The sequence below is a fragment of the Neofelis nebulosa genome, chromosome 3, assembly GCF_028018385.1.
Source record: "Neofelis nebulosa isolate mNeoNeb1 chromosome 3, mNeoNeb1.pri, whole genome shotgun sequence".
In the NCBI taxonomy this organism is placed as follows: domain Eukaryota; kingdom Metazoa; phylum Chordata; class Mammalia; order Carnivora; family Felidae; genus Neofelis; species Neofelis nebulosa.
This window is the reverse complement of record NC_080784.1, coordinates 92,830,837-92,853,015: the sequence shown is the minus strand read 5'-3', so window position 1 is coordinate 92,853,015 and position 22,179 is coordinate 92,830,837.

The following is a 22,179-nucleotide window of genomic DNA, read 5'->3' as shown; positions in this document are numbered from 1 at the left end:
AAAATGTGTACTGCTTTTTCAGGTTGTTGTATAAAGGTAACATGTAAATAATCTTGTTTTATGGGATCGAGTATGGTGGCATATCTATAGTATCCCAAGATAAAACATGGATTGAGTGCAACCCCAATGCAATCCATTCATATCATAGGAAAAAATTGCATTTAACCCAACTTCAGGGACCTGTTGTGTGAGTTTCTACCCTAGACCAACTTGGTCTGTGTCCTCGTTTAGTTAATCTCTATTCGCTGCATCAACCAATGGTCCTTACTCTCTGACTTCATGAAATTGAGTTTAGCCAAATGAAAGGGAGGTAAGGGTGGGAAGAGGGAAAGATATTAAGTTATTTATTTTCCTAGCTCAGCATCCCCTTCCAGGCCTTAAGTTAGCAAAAACATCCTGGAGATGATAAGGGCTTTCCACTGTAGGCTTCTCCACCTTTCTTGCTTTCTTTTAACCCTGTCTAAACCTTTGCAAATAATCCCTTTATTAAAATATTCTAAGTTACTTTGTGTCTTTTTTTTTATTACAGGGGGAGCCTTAACTAAAACAATCTCACTATTTATCCTTGATAATTTTTACATGATTTGGTTAGGCATTTAAAATGTTTTTCTTACTGTAATGTTCAAATATGGAAAGGTAATTTACATTACTTTTTTATATGCTAAAATTATGTAAAGGATTTCAGATATTATATTTTCTCACAAAACATTATTTGCCAAGAAAATGTTCTTAGCAAGATATATATGGGTAATTTTAATAAATAAAGCATTCAAAATTAAAAACTTTCTAGGCATTGTGCTAATTAGGAGAATACAAAGAGTGAATTTCAACTATATGTCTATGTGAGAGTTTTAACTTTAGCAATAGTTTCTTTGTAACACTATAAAATAATTTTATGTATAATGACGATTTTTAAATACTATTTTGGATTTTGCTTCTTTTTAGAACTGTTGTAAGAGCTGTTTACAGGCCATATAAAAATTCATCTCATTCCTCAAAACTGAGTTTTTAAATGGCTAAGCTATTGCCAAGCATGAATATCCGTGTTTTTCACCAGATGTAATTTTTAATTACATTTGGCTCTTTCCAAGTAGCAAAAGCATCCTCAAAAAAAAAAAAAAAAAAAAAAAAAGAGTTGTCACCAATGATAATATATGGAAAATTTGCCTTAGGTTTATTTACAAAACATAATAGCTTCATAATTAAAATATTCAGAGGCTGAAGATAGATATCACGGAGTAAATCCCAGCTCTGTCACTTAGCAAGCAGATGACCTTGATCAAGATATGTATCCTTTCTGTGACTTGGTCTCTCCTTCTATAAAATGTGGATAATAGTAAGCTTTTTATAAAAATTGAATGAATTTTTATTGATACAACACTTTGAACACCAGCTAGACCATCCCAAATACTAAATAAATGTTAGCTGAAGGGATTTAAACATGAGTGTTTCTAAAGAGTATAGAAATGACAGTTATAGTACAACCAAATATAGCAACAGAATATACACTTTTGCAGCGGAAACTATTCATTTTGAAATATGTATTCTGTTATTATTATTATTAATTATTATTGTTATTATCATATAACTTTATCAAAAACATACCAATTTTTTTTAGTGTGGTAGAAACTTTTGGGGATTTTCCTTGTCAAAACATATCATTCCTAGTTTTAAATAAATCTAAATAACATAAAAGACAGAACAAGCACACAGGAAGTTTTATCTATATACTTATATGCCATCTGTGTATTATTTACATTTATATATACTATCTACTATTGGTTGTTAAAGCAAATACCTTATTTGTCTGTATAATATATTAATACCATACATTATTAAAAAAAATAATATTTGAAAATCTCTTGTACCCAGTGTTAGGGAAAAGCAAAATATGTAAGATTTGTGTTGAATATTAAACGCAAACACACACACACACACACACACACACACACACACACACAAACGGACACCTGAATGGTTCAGTCATTTAAGCATCAAACTCTTGATTTTGGCTTAGGTCATGATCTCATGGTTCATGAGTTCAAGCCCCATGTTGGGCTCTGAACTGAAGGTGCAGAGCCAGCTTGGGATTCTCTCTCTCTTCCTGTCTCTCTGCCCCTGCCCTGCTGGCTCTCTCTCTTTCTCTCTCTGTCTCAACATAAATAAATAAAGTTAAAAAAATATGTTCCTTTAGATGATTAAAAATATCTCTGGATTAAGTAACTCGTATGAAAGCAGTGGATTTATTTTAGGTATTTTTTGAGGACCTTGTGTAGGAAATCATGCTATATCTTATGAAGAAAAAATAAAACATAGAAAAATATCTCAGGTTTAGTATGAGATATAGATACTCTGTCTTAAGCATTTGGTTTGTTTCTTATAGACACCAAGAATCCTGATCTATCGGTAAAAACAAAGAATCCTTATCAGGATTCTTGGTGTCTATAAGAAACAAACCAAATGCTTAAGACAGAGTATCTATATCTCATACTAAACCTGAGATATTTTTCTATGTTTTATTTTTTCTTCATAAGATATAGCATGATTTCCTACACAAGGTCCTCAAAAAATACCTAAAATAAATCCACTGCTTTCATACGAGTTACTTAATCCAGAGATATTTTTAATCATCTAAAGGAACATATTTTTTTAACTTTATTTATTTATGTTGAGACAGTACTACATGGCAATGAGAAAAAATGAAATATGGCCTTTTGTAGCAACGTGGATGGAACTGGAGAGTGTGATGCTAAGTGAAATAAGCCATACAGAGAAAGACAGATACCATATGGTTTCACTCTTATGTGGATCCTGAGAAACGTAACAGAAACCCATGGGGGAGGGGAAGGGAAAAAAAAAAAGAGGTTAGAGTGGGAGAGAGCCAAAGCATAAGAGACTGTTAAAAACTGAGAACAAACTGAGGGTTGATGGGGGGTGGGAGGGAGGGCAGGGTGGGTGATGGGTATTGAGGAGGGCACCTTTTGGGATGAGCACTGGGTGTTGTATGGAAACCAATTTGACAGTAAATTTCATATATTAAAAAATAAATAAATTAAAAAAAAAAAAAAAAAAAAGAAAACTCACAAACCATGCATAGACTACCAAAAAAAAAAAAAATAAATAAATAAATTCCAGTTAGTCAACCTGCAGTACAATATTAGATTTAGGTATACAATATGGTAATTCAAAAATACCATACAGTACCCAGTGCTCATCACAGCAAGTCCAGTGTTTAATCCCCATCACCTATTTTAATCATCCACCCACACCCTCCTCACCTGTAGTCATCAGTTTATTCTCTATAGTTAAGACTCTGTTTCTTAGCTTGCCTCTCTTTCTTTTTCTACCTTTGCTCATTTGTTTTATTTCTTAAATTCCACATATGAGTGAAATCATATGGTATTTGTCTTTCACTGAAGAACTTATTTCGCTTAGCATTATACTCTCTAGCTCTATCCATATTGTTGCAAATGGCAAGATTTCATTCTTTTTTTCTGGCTGAATAATATCCCATTATATATATATATTACATATTTCATATTACATATTCATACATATTACATATATATTTTACATACTTCATATTACATATTCATACATATTACATATATATGTGAAATATATATATTTCACATATTATATATATATAATATGTGAAATGTGATATGTAATATATGATATAAAATATATAATGTAATAATATATACTATATATAATATAACATGTTATATATAATAAGTATATATATGTCTTTTCCATTCATTAGTCAGTGGACACTTGGGGTATTTTCATAATTTGGCTATTGTAGATAATGCTGTTATAAACATTGGAGTACATGCAACCCATTGAATTAGTATTTTTGAAACCTTTGGGCAAATACCTAGTAGTGCAATTGCTGGGTCATAGGGTAGTTCTATTTTTACCTTTCTGAGGAAATTCCATACTGTTTTTCATAGTAGCTGCACCAGTTTGCATTTCTACCAACAGTGCAAAAGGGTTCTCCTTTCTCTACATTCTTGCCAACAGCTGCTGTTTTTTGTATTGCTGATTTTAGTCATTCTGATGGGTGTGATATCTAAATGTAGTTTTGATTTGCATTTCCTTGATGATGAGTGACGTTGAGCACTTTTTCATGGGTCTGTTAGCCATGTGGATGTCTTCTTTGGAAAAATGTTTATTCATGTCTTCTGCCCACTTTTCAACTGGATTATTTGTGTTTTGGGTGTTCAGTTTGTTCTTTACATATTTTGGACGCTAACACTATATCAGATATGTCACTTGCAAATATCTTCTCCCATTCTGTAGATTGTCTGTTAGTTTTGTTGACTGTCTGTCACTGTGCAGAAGCTTTCTATTTTGATGAAGTCCCAATCATTTATTTTTGCTTCTATTCCCCTTGTCTTTGGAGACATATCTAGAAAGAATTTGCTATGGCTGATGTCAAAGAGGTTACTGCCTGTGTTGTGGGATTTTTATGGTTTCAGGTTTCACATTTAGGTCTTTCATCCATCTCAAATTTATTTTTGTGTATGGTGTAAGAACGTGGTCCAGTTTCATTCTTTTTCATGTTGCTGTTCATTTTTCCCAACACCATCTGTTGAAGAGATGTCTTTTTCCCATTGGATATTCTTTTTTGCTTTGCCTATATAGTTGTGGGTTCATTTCTGGATTTCCTATTCTGTTCCATTGATCTATGTGTCTGTTTTTGTGCCAGTACCATATTGTTTTAATCACAACAGCTTGGTGATATAACTTGAAGTCCGGAATTGTAATGACCCCAACGAAGCTTTTCTTTTTCAAGGTCGTTTTAGCTATTCAGGGTTTTTGCTGTTCCATACAAATTTTAGGATTATTTGTTTTAGCTCTGTGAATAATGCTGTTGGCACTTAGATAGGGAATGCATTAAATGTGTAGATTGCTTTGTGTAGTATAGATATTTTTAATAATATTTGTTCTTTCAATCCATGACCATGGAATACTTTTCCATTTCTTTCTGTTGTCCTCTTCAACTTTTTTTCCAGCACGTCAGAGTAAATGTCTTTCATCTCTTTGGTTAGCTTTATTCCTAGGTGTCTTATTGTTTTTGGTTCTAATGCAAATGGGATTGATAACCTTAATTTCTCTTTCTGGTGCTTCATTATCGATATATAGAAATACAACTGATTTCTGTATGCTGATGTATCCTGCGACTCTGCTGATTTTGGTTTTTTTTAGTGTTCATTTGTTTTGAGAGAGAGAGAGAGAGAGAGAGAGAGAGAGAACAAGCAGGGGAGGGAACAAGCAGGGGAGGGAACAAGCTGAGAGAACGGGAGACAATGGATCTGAAGGAGGCTCCGCGCTGTTGGCACAGAGCCTGATGCGGGGCTAAAACTCTCAGACTGTGAGATCGTGACCTTCCCCAAAATAAAGAGTCGGATGCTCAACCAACTGAGCCATCCAGGCGCCCCAGCGACTTTACTGAATTTGTGTATCAGTTCTAGCAGTTTTTGGTGGAGTCTTTTGGGTTTTTTTTACATAGAGTCTGCAAATAGTGAAAGTTTGACGTCTTCCTTTCTGACTTGGATGCCTTTTATTTCTTTCTATTGTCTGATTGCTGAGACTAGGACTTTTAGCCTCTATGTAGTCTATGTGGTTCTAGCGATACTATGTTAAATAACAGTGGCGAGAGTGGACATCACTATCTTCTTCCTGATCATAGAGGAAAAGCTCTCAGTTTTTCTCCATTGAGGATGATATTAGCTGTGGGTTTTTTCACATATGGCCTTTATAATGTTGAGGTATGTCCCCTCTAAACCTACTTTGTTGAGGGATACAATATATTTTTACTCTTAAGTAAGCACACATATATTTAAAGCCAATCTTCTCTATAGAAATGTAAGTTTGTATTTGGGACATTATTTTTCTATTCTTCAACACCATACAACCAATGCTAGTTTAGTGCCTTATCCATGGGGGAAGGAAAGAGTTGGTGGCAAATGTTTATGGTGTAGGAAGGAAGACTTAAAATTTTAAGAGAAGAGATGGTTTCTTTCTCCTGTGGTAATTATGTTAAGTTGCAGCTTGCTGTATTACTCACAAAAGGAATATATAAAGGTAATGTCAAAAGATGAATACTTAAAAGAAATTGTTTAAAACAAAAACATACTAACTTTAAAGTATTTAAAAGTTACAATAATATTTTTATCAATATTGACTGTACTATATTTTATTTGTTCCAAAATACACAGGAGTGATGATAAAATATGATATCAAAAAAAATCTAAGGAGACCGATGTACACAATTCTCCATGAGCAGAGGTAGAGGGAGAATTAATTCTTCTAGACTTTTAAAACTATACTTTTCTAGGTAATTAATTCCTGATGTAATTACCAGGAAAAAGGTTTACAACTTTTCCTCCAAAAAACTCATTCTCTTATCCTCCCCAAATGACAAGAAAGTCAACGTGTTTCAAAAATGAGAATACATTTTCATAGCATTTATTTTTTCCCTCAAAATATTATTCAACCCATTCACAATATCAGCCTAAGAAATCCAAACACTTACCGACTTTTCATGTTTATTGCTGATGGCTTAAAGTTAACATTCAGAAACTGTAATAAATAAACCTTGAGTTTTATTTGTTAACTTAATCATTTTGTGTGGAGTCTAGAATTCACAATCTTACATATTTCTCTGGACATATGCTTTATTGATTTTGAGATATATAAAGAAAAATAAAATGAAAAGCATATAATAGAGAAATAATCAACTACAGAAGTTAAATATATAGCAATTTCTCTCTATATATATATTTGTAAAAATACATACATCTTATACATACATATATCTACATATGTATGTATATCATATTTTTTTAATTCTCATGAATAGCGTGTGTATTAAAAACTTTGCCAATATCTCAGGCCAAAAGTAGCATCTTATTAAGTTTCAATTTCTATTAATAATGAAGCATGATTCCTTAAACTGGTGCTTATTTGTCCTTTCTGTTTCTTCATTTAATTGTGTGTTCATATTGTTTAACCAATTTTATATTTGCGTTTAAATGCTTTTCATTTGTAAAAGTGCTTTAGTAAAACCAAGGATATTAATATCAAGGATTAATTATTGTAAATAATCATAACTAATATTAAGTAACATTTTATATATTTTTTCTCTAGTTTGTCTAACGTCTCTATCAAATTATTCCTAAAACTTAGTGGCTTAAAATTGTCTTCTTATTTTGTTCATAATATTGTAAATCAGGAATTTAGGAAGGGCTAATTGTGTGTTCACCTCTGACCCACATGGGAGTGGGATGGCAGCTGAAGCTGGAGGACCCACCTCAAAGTTAACTTCTTCACTCAGAGCCCTGGCACTTTGATGTTTTCATCTGTCTCTTGTGATATCTCTCTTCTAAGACTTCTCCGTGGCATGGCTTTTTCACAGTATGGCAGTTTCAGGGTGTGATTTATGATGGCTGACTTTCCCCAGAGCTAAAATTTAAAAGCAACTGTTGCCAGTTACCTGCATAGTAACGGGGTCATTCACATACTGTTAGTGAGGATGTAAAATGTTATAGCCATTATGAAAAACAACTTGGTTGTTTTTTTGGGTTTTTTGTTTGTTTGTTTTTTATAAATCCAAGCATGCAATTATCATATGACATAGCACTTGTATTCTTAAGCATTTAACCCAGAGAATTGGGAATTCTGTTTATACAAAAACCTGTGTACAATTCATTGTAGCTTTATTCATAATGATCAAATACTGGAAATAACCCAGACACATTGTGGTATATCCATACCATGGAATGTTTCAATCATAAAAAGGAACAAACTATTGAAACATGGTGCAAAACTTGGAAGAACCTCGAGGGAATTATGTTGTGTGAGAAAAGTCAATATCAAAAGGTCACATAGCGGATGATTCTATTTATATAATATTCTTAGAATGTCAAATTATAGAAACCTAGAGCATATTTGTAATTGCCAGAGGTTAAGAATGAGGAAAAGAAATAAAGAAGGTGAACATAGTTATAAAAAAATATCTTGGGGGTGGGGGGAGGCTCCCGGGTGGCTCAGTTGGTTGAGCATCCAACTCTTGATTTCGGCTCAGGTCATGATCTCAGAGTTTTGTGAGTTTAACCACTTTTATATTTGCATTTAAACGCTTTTCATTTGTAGAAATGAATATTCAACCTGAAGAGCCTGCTTGGGATTCTCTTTCTCTCTGCCCCTCTCCTGCTCATGCTCTGTCTCTCTCAAAATAAATAAATAAGGTTAAAAAAAAAACGGGGATATCATTATGGTAATAGAACTGTTCTGCATCTTGACTATGGTGATGGACATATAAGCTTGCAAGTGTAATAAAATTACATAGAACAAAAACATACAATGGAAACAAACTCATACATGTAATACTGGAGAAAGCTGAATAAAAAGATCATCAGAGTGTATCAATGTCAATATCCTGGTTGTGATACCGTTTTATAAGAAGTTGCCATCGGAAGAATCTTTATTTTTTTATTTTTTTATTATGAAATTTATTGGCAAATTGGTTTCCATACAACACCCAGTGCTCATCCCAACAGGTGCCCTCAATACCCATCACCCACCCACCCCTCCCTCCTGCCCCCCATAAACCCTCAGTTTGTTCTTAGTTTTTAGGAGTCTCTTATGCTTTGGCTGCCTCCCTCTCTATTTTTTTCTTCCCCTTCCCCCATGGTCTTCTGTTAAGTTTCTCAGGATCCACATAGGAGTGAAAACATATGGAATCTGTCCTTCTCTGTATGACTTATTTCACTTAGCATAACACTCTCCAGTTCCATCCATGTTGCTACAAAAGGCCATATTTCATTCTTTCTCATTGTCACGTAGTATTCCATTGTGTATATAAACCACAATTATGGAAAGAGCCTAAATGTCCATCAACTGATGAATGGATAAAGGAAGAATCTTTAAAAGGCTACACTGAAATTTCTCTGTATTATTTCTGAAAAATGAACATGATTCTACAATCATTTCAAAATAAAAATTTTAATTAAATAAAGTAAAGCCAAAAATACAATTGCAAGCATAAAATGTAGTTTCAAATTAGTGTCCTTGAATATCATGAATGAATAAAAGATATCCCATATAATCACTTACATCCAGTATGTCATTGATTGTTTTAGCCACAGCAACAAGAAAATAAAAAGGAATAATATTCATTGGAGGTGAAAAGAATCTAAAAAATATCAGTATTTATAGATGCAATGATGGTATACATACATGAAACTCAAGTTTACAAAGAGGTGATTTTTACCATATACAAGTTTAATGTACTAATTAAAAAGGATTTGATACTCTAGCGAGAAGCAATTAGAATATACGATTAAAAAAATCATTTAGAGCAATATCAAAATGGAAAGAAATTATAAAATAGTAATAGCAGTACTGTGAGTTCTTTTTAAGAAAATTATACTATGTATTCAAAAACATTTAAAATACTTTGAAAAAACAGTATATGCATAGGTTAAAAATTTGTATTATAAACATGATGATTATCTCTAAATTGAAGTACAGACTTAATATGATTCTAATGACAATCACAAAAGTATGTGTTTTTTTTTTTCTATTTGACAGCTTTTTCCAAAATTAATTTGGGAGAGCAATGGACCAAGAACAATAATGGAATTTCCTAAAAAGAAACAAGGAACAAGTCATCATACTTCCACATGTAACAGCTTATTATAAAACTATATATATTTAAGACTTTGTAAATGGTACAAGAAAAGACAAATAAAGCAGGGGGACAGGATAAAGATCTAAGAAGCAGATCAGTAAATGCATGGAAGATGACTATAACAGAGGTGTTACTGCAAATTACCAGGACTAGATGGAAAATTAACTAAAAGAAAAGGCATAAGTTTTTTATTATGCTTCACGTTAGGGGGCTTGACAGACACTGCATTTTTTCTAAATTGAAGGTCTGTGGCAACCTTGCCTGAAGAAGTGTATCAGCACCATTTTTCCAACAGCATTTGCTCATTTTGTGTTTCTGTGTCCCATTTTGATAATTATTATGAGTTCAAAGTTTTTCATCATTACTGTATTTGTTATGGTGATCTGTGATCACTGATCTTTTAAATTTTTTTAAATATTTATTTATTTTTGAGAAACAGAGAGACAGAGTGCGAGCGGGGGAAGGGCAGGGAGAGGGAGACAGAATCCAAAGCAGGCTCCAGGCTCTGAGCTGTCAGCACAGAGACCCACGTGGGGATGGAGATCAGGAACCGTGAGATCATGACCTGAGCCAAAGCAGAGCACTTAACTGACTGAGCCACCCAGGCACCCCTGTGATCACTGATATTTGATGTTACTATTGTAATTGCCCTAGGGAGTTATGAACCATACCCATTTAAGACTGCAAACTTGATTGTTAAATGTTCTGTGTGTTCTGACAGTTCCACTGATCAGCCGTTTTCGTATCTCTCTCCCTCTCCTTGGGCCTCCCTATTCCCTGAAACACAGGGAAATTAAAACGAAGCCAGTTAAGAATTCTACATAGGTCTCTAAGTGTTCAGATGACAGGACGAGTTGCATGTGTCTTACTTTAAATGAAAGCTAGCAATGATTATGTTTAGTGAGGAAGGTACGCCCACAGCTAAGATAGGCTGGAAGCTTGGACTCCTACACCAGTTAGCCAAGTTGTGAGTGCAAAGGAAAAGTTCTTAAAGGAAATTAAAAGTGCTACCCCAGTGAACACATAAATAATAAGAAAGTGAAACACCTGTATTGCTGATACGGAGAAAATTTCAGAGGTCAAGATAGAAGATCAATCCAGCCACAACATTCCCTTCAGCCAAAGCCTAATCCAAAGCAGGGCGCTAACTCTCTTCAATTCTATGAAGTCTGAGAGAGGCGAGGAAGCTGTAGAAAAAAAGTCTGAAGCCAGAAGTGGTTGGTTCATGAGGTTTAAGGAGAGAAGCCGTTTCTATAACATCAAAGTGCAAATTGAAGCAGCAAGTGCTGATATCGAATCTGTACAAGTTCTCCAGAAGGTCTAGCTAATGAATGGAAGCTGGCTACATTAAACAACATACTCACAGTGCAGATAAAACAGCCTTCTGTTGGAATAAGATGCCACATAGGACTCTCCTAGCTAGAGAGGAGATGTCAATGCCTGGCCTCAAAGCTTCTAGGGACAGGCTGACTCTTATTAGGGGCTAAAGCACCTGGTGACTTTAAGTCAAAGCCAATGCTCATTGATCATTCTGAAAATCCTAAGGTCCTTAAGAATTATGATATTTATATTCTGCCTGATATTTATATTCTGCTCTGTAAATGAAAGAAAAAAAACTTGGATGACAGCACATCTGTTTAAAACATGGTTAATTAAATATTTTAAGCTCACTGTTGTGACCTACTGCTCAAAAAGAAAAAAAAAATCCTTTCAAAATATGCCTGGTCATTGACAATGCACCTGGTCACCCAAGCACTCTGATCAAGATGGACAATGAGATTTTTGTTTTCAAGCCTGCTAACACAACATCCTTTCTGGACCTGTAGTCCATGGATCAAGGAATAATTTTGACTTTTAAATTTTATTATTTAACTAATATATTTCATAAGGCTATAGCTGCCATAGGTAGCAATTCCTGTGATGGACCTAGACAAAGTAAAATGGCAATATTCTGGCAAAGATTCACCATTCTTCATGCTATGAGGAACAATTGTGACTCATGGGAAGAGGTCAAAATATTGTCAATATTAGCCAGACTTTGGAAGAAGTGGATTCTAATCCTCATGGATTATTTTTGAGGGGCTCAAGATATCAGTGGAGGAAGTAACTGCAGATGTAGTGGAAATAACAAAAGAACTAGAATTAGAAGTATATCTAATGATGAGACTGAATTCCTGCAATCTCATAATAAAACTCTAACAGAATAGGAGTTGTTTCTTATGGATGAACAAAGTGGTTTCTTGAGGTCGAATCTACTCTTGGGGAAGATGCCATGAAAACTGTTGAAATGACAACAAAGGACTAGTTTGCATTCTTATCCCATTCTTTTTATCATGCTCTTTATCACCCATACTTTCTTTCCCCTTTTACCCAGGAGGTAGAGGAGAAGAGGTCTGGTTTGTCCATCTTTTGACCCTAGGATGGATTATTTCCTGCTTTTTAATAGATTCATGTATTTTATCACTGTTCAGTTTGTTTTTCATTTTCATGGTAGTTACATCCAAGATTTCTTCTATTTAAAAAAAAAAACACCTTAAATTTTATTTTATTTTTTTAATTAAAAAAAAAATTTAGCACAACTAATATAACAGATGTGTTCACTCTTCCCTGTAAAACCTAGATAGACTTGCCTAAAGCTTCCTCTTTCAGTACATTTCAGACTTCCCTGGATTTCAGTGAATTTATATAGAACCATGTTCCTATGGTATACACTCTGTCTTCAGATCTCTTTTTCAATTTATTTTATTTTATTTTTTTAATTAATTTATTTTTTAATTTATATCCAAGTTCGTTATCCTATAGTTCAATATTGATTTCAGGAGTAGCTTCCTCAATGCCACTTACCCATGTAGCTCATACCCCCTCCCACAACCCCTCCAGCAACCCTCTGTCTGTTCTCTATATTTAAGAGTCTCTTATGTTTTGTCCCCCTCCCTGCTTTTATACTGTTTTTGCTTCTCTTCCCTTATATTCATCTGTTTTGTATCATAAATTCCTCATATGAGTGAAGTCATATGATATTTGTCTTTCTCTGACTGAACTAATTTCATTTAGCATAATACCTTCTAGTTCCATCCATGTAGTTGCAAATGGCAACATTTCATTCATTTTGATTGCTGAGTAATACTCCATTCTATATACATACCACACCTTCTTTATCCATTCATCCATCGATGAACATTTCGGCTCTTTACATTCTTTTGATATGTACTTGATTGTTGATAGTACTGCTATAAATATTGGGGTGCATGTGCTCCTTTGAAGCAGCATACCTGTATCCCTTGGATAGATACCTAGTAGTGCAATTGCTGGGTCATAGTGTAGTTCTATTTTTCATTTTTTGAGGAATCTCCATACTGTTTTCCAGAGTGGCTGCACCAGCTTGCATTCCCACCAAAAATGCAAAAGAGATCCTCTTTCTCCACACCCTCACCAACATCCATTGTTGCCTGAGTTGTTAATGTTAGTCATTCTGACAGGTGTGAGGGGGTATCTCATTGTGGTTTTGATTTGTATTTCCCTGATGATGACTGATGATGAGCATTTTTTCATGTGTCGTTTGGCCATCTGGACGTTTTCTTGGGAGAAGTGTCTATTCACGTCTTTTGCCCATTTCTTCACTGGATTATTTGCTTTTTGGATGTAGAGTTTGAGAAGTTCTTTATAGATTTCGGATACTAACCTTTATCTGATATGTCATTTGCAAATATCTTCTCCCATTCTGTCAGTTGCCTTTTAGTTTTGTTGATTGTTTCTTTCATTATGCAGAAGTTTTTTTTTTTTTTTTTTTTTTTTTTTTTTTTGTAGAGGTCCCAATAGTTCATCTTTGTTTTATTTTCCTTTCCACTGGAGACATGTTGAATAAGAAGTTGCTGCTGTGGCTGAGCTCAAAGAGGTTTTTGCCTGCTTTCTCTTTTAGGATGTTGATGGCTTCCTGTCTTACGTTTAGGTCTTTCATTTGTTTTGAGTTTATTTTTGTGTATGGTGTAAGAAAGTGGTCCAGGTTCATTTTTCTGTGTGTTTCTGTCCAGTTTTCCCAGCACCATTTGCTGAAAAGTCTTTATTCCATTGGATATTCTTTGCTGCTTTGTCAAAGATTAGTTGGCCATACGTTTGTGGGTCCATTTCTGGGTTCTCTATTCTGTTCCATTGATCTGAGTGTCTGTTTTTTTTTTTATTTATTTATTTTTGGGACAGAGAGAGACAGAGCATGAACGGGGGAGGGGCAGAGAGAGAGGGAGACACAGAATCGGAAACAGGCTCCAGGCTCCGAGCCATCAGCCCAGAGCCTGACGTGGGGCTCGAACTCACGGACCGCGAGATCGTGACCTGGCTGAAGTCGGACGCTTAACCGACTGCACCACCCAGGCGCCCCCTGAGTGTCTGTTTTTATGCCAGTACAATATTGTCTTGATGATTACAGCTTTGCAATACAACTCGAAGTCTGGCATTGTGATGCCTCCAGCTTTGGTTTTCTTTTTCAAGATTGCTTTGGCTATTTGGGGTCTTTTCTGGCTCCATACAAATTTTAAGATTGTTTGTTCTAGCTCTGTGAAGAATGTTGGTGTTATTTTGAGAGGGATTGCCTGCCTTCACATCTCTTAACCACAAATGTTATTTTTATTTTGTACCATGTCATCCCAGGGAAAAAATTCATTCCTTTCACTAGTGTCAGTTGATCCACAGATAGGGAGATAGAGAGAGACAGACAGTCCCCAGAGCATGAAGAACTTAGATTCAAATAAAAATTTTAAGATGACAGAGAGGGTTTATACTCTTCAGTAAGAGCTGAAACATTGTTTTCTCAAAATATCTGTTAACTATTCCGTTTTGTGAGGTTTCATTATCTCTCCAAATTGCCAATATCTTCTTTTTGTCTAACTGAGTCTTCACACTTTCTATGTCTCTTCTTTGAATTTATGCTCTAAGAGTTAAGAACAAAATTACTTCTCTTGCCTCAAAACTTCCCTTTACTTCCCCTATTACTAACACGTAGATCTTGGGTGGAGGAGGAGTTCTCAGGGGTCAAGTTCATATTCTATCTCCAACAACAACATCCTTCTTTCTGCAAAAGAAAGTGCAAAGTTGCATCCTTCAACTTCAACAACATCCTTCTTTCTGCAAAAAAAAAAAAAAAAAAGGAAAGGAAAGAAAAGAAAAGAAAAGAAAAGAAGAGAAAAGAAAAGAAAAGAAAAGAAAAGAAAAGAAAAGAAAAGAAAAGAAAAGAAAAGAAAAGAAAAGAAAGAAAAGAAAAGGAAAGAAAATGTTAGGGGAAATTCTTTTTCTTATTGATAAAATTTTCTCTAACAGTTGTAATATAAGAATAATATTAGAATTCTAACATAGCTATACGGATATAGAGTCAATAGTTAATATTTCCCTACTCAGCCTCTTTTTCTCTACCATATTATCATTACTCAGAGTTTATTCCAGTTGCCATTTTATTATGTAGGACTGTTGTATAAATTTTCAGTACACATAAAGGCATTTTGCAAGGTTTTGCTTTAAATATGTGTCTTTTACATGCAGTAGTATCAGCATTTATAATCTCAACTTTTTAACAAGTGTTGAATACTACATCATATTTCATTTAATAAAATGACAAAGTTCATTATCATCCTGTGTATTTCCCCATTCTTGTTCTCTCTACTGTCTCATTATGTAGCAAAATTCTGTTAACATCTGGGAGGGAGACAGATGGGGGGTGAGAATTGGGGGGTGACAATTGATGGGGGAGACAATTAGGGGGTGAAGGTATAAGGAAAATATTGCAGGATCGGATGCTTTTTGCAAACACAACAAACAGTAACTATTAATACAGTTGTTGACAATGAGAGAAGAATTACTGCAATTCTTGATCATTTCTCTGAAACTCTCATTTTTCCTCAGAACATTCTAGGCTCTCCTTCTCAAGTAAGGCCAGGATTCAAACTTTTGAGTCTCAGACTATTTCTCCCAATTCCCCACTAATTGAAACGAAAAGAAAATATTTGGATGGAAAGGGAAAGGAAAAAGACTAGAGAATGAACACTGAGTTCTGCTGTGCCTCAAATTTTTAACACATTATATTATTCAATCCTTACAACACCATAACGTAAATTGATGTGTCTCCAATTTATTGCATGTGTGAACCTGACTTAAAGAGTTTAAGCTACTTCCCCAAAGTCTCTGGTTGTGCTCTCTCTGCTATATTACACCATTTTCTTCCCAAAGATAAGAAAACATTCCATAAAAGTTAGACATAAAAATCCTAAGGTTGCTGAAATATATGGCCTTCCATTCTACTAGTTGAAAGACTCAAGGTTGATGAGATCATTGGAGTGAAGTGCATAGATAACTTTAAAGGGTGCTAGTCATGAGACAGCCAAGAAATTGGCCCTATTAACTTATTCAAATATACTTCTGATTTCATTTGAGGCAGGGAATTAGGGCTAATGATGGAATTTTATTACCAGAAAGTGTCATATAATGAAATCTGTTAATTTTACAGACAGGGAAACTGAGTCTCAGAGGCATTAAGTGTCATATGTTTTGTAACAGATATAGTTTATGGCAAAACTCCAATTCCTCTGTGGTCTGGTAATTATTTCATTTGATAACACTGTCCTGGTGAACCTAGCATCCACAGTAACTGTGTATCTCATGGGATAAATCCCTTAGAAACGGTGGGCTGTATCAAACAACAAAGATAGAGCTAAATTAGAGTGATCCCAAGAAGGCCAAGAAAAGAAGCCATCCATGCTCTCCAGAGTTTACTGCTGAAGGATTAAACTGAAAGGTCTGCCTATCAAATGCAAAGGGCTTATTTCAGATGAATAGTCTGTGCTCACCTGTTCAGATTTAGCTGTTCTGCTGCACAGCTTTGTTTCTAATAGATGAAGCTAAACAAGAAACAATAACTAGTGGCAATTGTTTATAAGTATTCAGGAACTAGGCAGACTTAAGAATACCTTCTATGGGTGCGCCTGAGTGACCCAGTTGATGAAGCATCCACCTCTGGTCTTGATCTCAGGGTTGTGAGTTCAAGCCCCATACTGGGCTCTGCACTGAGCATGAAGCCTCCTTTAAAAAAAAAAAAGAAAAGAAAATAATTACCTTCTACCTGTGATGTAACACATGAAGTGAAGGAGGAAACAATAAATAAATAAAATAACATATATGTTCCATTATGAAAAATAAACAAGATGTTTATTGCAAAAATAATGAATACTTTAAAAAGGACCTTTCTATTATAATTCGCACATACGACCTAGTTTTAATAATATGTTACTGCAATTTAAATTTTAACTTAAGTTGCAGTAATGTAACTTAAAGTGACTAACAAAGTATGGTACAACATATTATCTTTTCCTTACCCTCTACCTCTATACATGTATTTCCAAAAATTTTTAAGTAGTGGCTATACTTTATGGAAGTGATGGTCTTCATGCTGTCTAGTATGTTTTCTCTAATGAAATTTTCCCATAATGCCATGGTAGGTCAGCTTTCGGATCTCTTTCAGTCTCAGCACATGCAGTGCTTGTATGCTACAGATCAAAAACAAAAGAGAAAGCATGGTAGAATTATTTTCCAAGGTGTTGGGACAGGGCTATTTCCTCATAATAATGGAGTCTGAGTAGCTGGCAGAAACGTTATGAGATGTCAGCTCTCCTATGTAGTTAGTTTAAATTCAGTGGCATTTCACATCTCTGTTATGTAACTCTATTCTAACAGACGTAGAATCCAGACCACACTTCCTGTTAAAACAGCATTAAAAGTAAAATGAGAGAACTCTTCACCTGCCCACTGATGTTCTTTCTGCTCTACACAGAAGCAACGAACTCAGGTTCAAGTTGCTGAAAACAAACAATTAGAAATCAAATCAAAACCTGTTTGGCTTCGCAATTGAATGCCGAGATTCAGTAAGAATCGTAACAATGCAAAGTAATAGCCTGCCGAATTCAATGAATACAGCTTAATAACTTTGGACTATGGCAAGACTTGGGTAAAATTAAAAAGTAATGTAAAGCTTCTTGAGTATGTTCCTTTGAATTAGCATTCTGAAGCATGTGCCTACACGCCATCCATTAAGAGGACTGCTGGTTTCGTTTACAGACTCTGCCTATATCAGCTAGCACTAATGTGTAAAAATGTATTGTAGGCTGGCCTATATAAAAAGCACACCAAATTTTCATTATGTTTCAGTCCAAAAGTGCTTGTTTTGCAGGATGGAGTCCATGTCAATAAAATGGATTGTATGTCACTTAAACCAAGAGACATGCTAATCTTCTAGAGGCCTCTGTCCTTAATCTCTACAGGACATGAGTCAGTTTAGAAGTGTGAGCTGTTCTCATAGGTAGCAACTATTGAGCTCTTTAATATAAATTCAAAAGCAAAGCTTATCAGTGTGTTTCAGAAATTGCTTCAATGTGGTTTCTGTCTATGAAAAAAAAATTCCCCTTCTTCTCCCAAATCCATGGGCAACTTCCAAGTTTTCACAGCGCCTGGGAGCACCTTTTAATTATAAAGAAATTGGTTTTGGTGATAGCTGCCCTGTGACCAATTGGATTAGAGATATTTCTTCTGGCTATTATGAAGCTAACTTGATTGTTGCCCTCGTGTAGTTAGGCATGATCAAAATATTAAGTAAAACAGTGTCTCCATTCAGAACTTCAAGACCCAGTGGTCTATTCTTTAAAAGTAGTAGCATAAATACCCATTTTATAACAAAAGAGCAGAATAATGGGATTGGAATCAAGAATTCATGGGGTGCCTGGGTGGCCCGGTCAGCTAAGCGTCCGACTTCGGCTCAGGTCACGATCTCACTGTCCGTGGGTTCGAGCCCTGCATCGGGCTCTGTCCTGACGGCTCAGAGCCTGGAGCCTGTTTCAGATTCTGTGTCTCCCTCTCTCTGACCCTCCCCCGTTCATGCTCTGTCTCTCTCTGTCTCAAAAATAAATAAATGTTAAAAAAAAAAAAAAAAGAATTCTTAGGTTTGTGAAGGAAGTTCCAAAATTTGTGGAAAATGATTAGGGTTACTTTCCTTATATTTTAAAATCACATGCACTATATCATACGAAGGCTAGAAAGGCTTAAAGACAATCTACAAAACCGCTCTTGGATCTAAGAGCAAATGGCTTTACAATAAAGTCTTTAAAATATGAAATTAAAGAGAAGGCCATCCTGTGACCTTTCATTTTATTTTCTAAACACCAAGAAGTATACATTTTCTGTTTACTTGTTCTAAATAGAAAAAATTCAATCATTACAGAAAGTAATGATCTGTATTCCAGTATAACGCCTTCCACAAAAGAATAAAAGGCTCATATCTATTTCTATATCATGTCTGGTATTAAATGACACTTTATTGATAAATACAAAATGAAATTTTGAAGTCAAATTAATATCACATAAAAATATAACAACAAAATAAAATGATAAAATATTCCATCATCTCTGAGATCAAAACACTAGAAAATAAGTAATGGATTTAAGGGGTATGTTTGTATAAAGGAATATTTTCTTTAATACAGAATTTTAAAAAGTAGTTTTTTTTTTCATTTAAACTTTCTTCTTAAAAGTTTGTGCAAAATATAAATTCAGTCTTTGGAAATAAAGTATGTAGATCAAGTTTTATTTTTATTGATGATTTCAAATCTATCACTGACTTGGATTGTTGTTATAAAAATAATTTCTCTTAACTATTTACATACAAATACTGAGGTATATTGAGTAGTGTATATAATGATTCCAGAATAAAGCACTAACATTTATATTTTTAAGATATCCTTCATATAAGTTTGTATGATTCCCATATTCATAAACTAAATAATGTGTTGTTGAATGGCCAATGAATATAGTGTGCTGATTAATGAAAAACCACATTTACAACAATAAATCAGTTTACTAGAAGCAATAAATTTCAGTTTATGGTACTTTATGGTGAAGAAACATCCAGCTAAAATTTAGAACTATTTCCAAAGAATTATACTATCATATCCATAAAGCAGATGAATCTAATGAGACATTTAGGAGGGAATTTTTAGAAATGATTTTGGAAATGTTATTTCATACAGTTATGAAGGATGTTGATTTTATTACTAGTATAACATTTGAGGAGTATCTAAACACATAGGTCTTTATGGGGTTTTTTTGAAGTATAATAGACATATATTACCTTAACTTCATGTACACAACATAATGATTCCATATTTGTATATATTGAGAAACAATCACCACCATAAGTCTAGTTACCATCCGTCACCATAGAAAAATTACAATTTTTTTCCTTGCGATGGAACTTTTAAGATTTACTTTCTTAGCATCTTTTAAACTTGCAAGACAATATTATTAACTATAGTTAATGCTGTACATTACATTCTCATGGATTATTTATCTTAAAATTGGAAGTTTGTACCTCTTGATACCTTTCTTCCATTTTGCCCATCCCCCAACATCCTGCCCTCTGGTGACTGCCAATCTGTTTTCTGAATGTGTGAAGTTTGGTTTCTAGATTTCACATATAAGTTGAAATCATATAGTATTTCTCTTTCTCTGTGACTTATTTCATTTAATATAGTAATCACAAGGTCTATTTGCATTGCTGCAAATTGCAATATTTCATTGTTTTTATGACTGAGTAGTAATCCATTCATCTGTCAATAGACACAAGTTTTTGTTTTTGTTTTTTTCCATGTCCTGACTATTGTAAATAATGATACAATGAACATAGGGGTGCATGTATCTTTTCAAATTAGTGTTTTTGCTTTCTTTGGGGAAATACCCACAAGTGGAATAGTTGGCTTATATGGTAGTTCTTTTCTTTTCTTTTCCTTTCCTTTTCTTTTCTTTTTTTTCTTTCTTTCTTTTTTTTTTTTTTTTTTTGAGAATCCTCCATACTATTTTCCATAGTGGCTCTACCAATTTACGTTCCCACCAACAGTGTATGAGGGTTCCCTTTTCTCTACATTCTCTTCAACATTTGTTACTTCTTGTCTTTCTGATAATAGCCATTATAAAAGTGTGAAGTCATGTCTTATTATAGTTTTGATTGCATTTCTCTGATAATTAGTGATGTTGAGAATTTTTTTTATGTGCTTGTTGGCTTTCTTTGGGTCTTCCTTGGAAAACTCTCTATTCAGATTCTCTGCCCATGTTTTAAATGGATTATTTGTTATTGAGCTGTATCAGTTCTGTATATATTTTGGATATTAATCTCTTATCAGATACATGATTTGCAAACACAGTTACCTTTGAACAACGTTGGTTTGAACTGTGTGTGTCCACTTACATGTGGATGCTTTATCAAAAACATTTTATCAAAATGTCACACAGTATTAGAAGTGTATTTTCTCTTCCTTATGATTTTCTTGACAACGTTTCCTTTCTTTAGCTTTCTTTATTGTAAGAATGCAGTATATAATACATATACACAATACATGTTAATTGACTGTTTGCTACTGGTTGAGTCTTCTGGTCAACAGTTGACTATTTAGTAGCTAGGTTATGGGGGAATAAAGTTATTTGTAGATTTTGCCTGTGTGGGTGGTCAGTGCCCCTAACACACACTTTGTTCAAAGGTCACTTGTATCTTCTCCTGTTCAAGCCTGCCTTTTACTTTTACAGTTTCCCTTACTGTGAAGAGGATTTTAGCTTGAGGTAGTCCTGTTTGTTTATATTTGCATATGTTGCCATTGCCTTTAAGTCAGATCCATAAAAATATCACCAAGACTGATGTAATGGACTTGAACATCTATGTTTCCGTCTAGGAGTTCTATGATTTCAGGTCTTACACTCAGTTTTTAATCCATTTTCAGTTAATTTTTATGTATGATGTAAGATAATGACCAGTTGCATTCTTTTCCATGTGGCTGTTCATTTTTTCCAACTAAAGACATTGCCCTTTCCCCATTATAGATTCTCACCTCATTTGTTGTAAACTAACTGACCATGTGTGCATGGTTTAACTTCTGGGCTCTCTATTCTGTTTCATTGATCTATCTGTCTGCTGTAATGCCAATATAGTGTTTTGGTTATTATAGCTTTGTAATATAGTTTAAAATCAGGAAGCATGATGCCTTCAGCTTTGTTCTTCTTTCTCCAGATTGCTTTAACTTTTGGGGGTGTTTTGTGGTTCCTAAAAATTTTAACCTTGTTTGTTAGAATTCTGTGAAAAATGCCACTAGAATTTTAACAGGGATCACATTGAATCTATAAATTGCTTTGTACAGCTTAACAATATTTTTTCTTCCAATCCTTGAACATGGAATATCTTCCCATTCACATGTGTCGTCTTTAATTTCTTTCAACAATGGCTCATAGTTTTCAGTGTACCTCATTGGTTAAACTTATTACTAGGTATTTTATTATTTTGTTGTTAGTGTATAAGACAAAACAGATTTTTGTACATTGATTTTGTAACTTATAACTATTGAATTTGTTTATTATTTCTAACAGGCTTTTTGTTTGTTTGTTCATTTGTTTTGTGGACTCTTTAA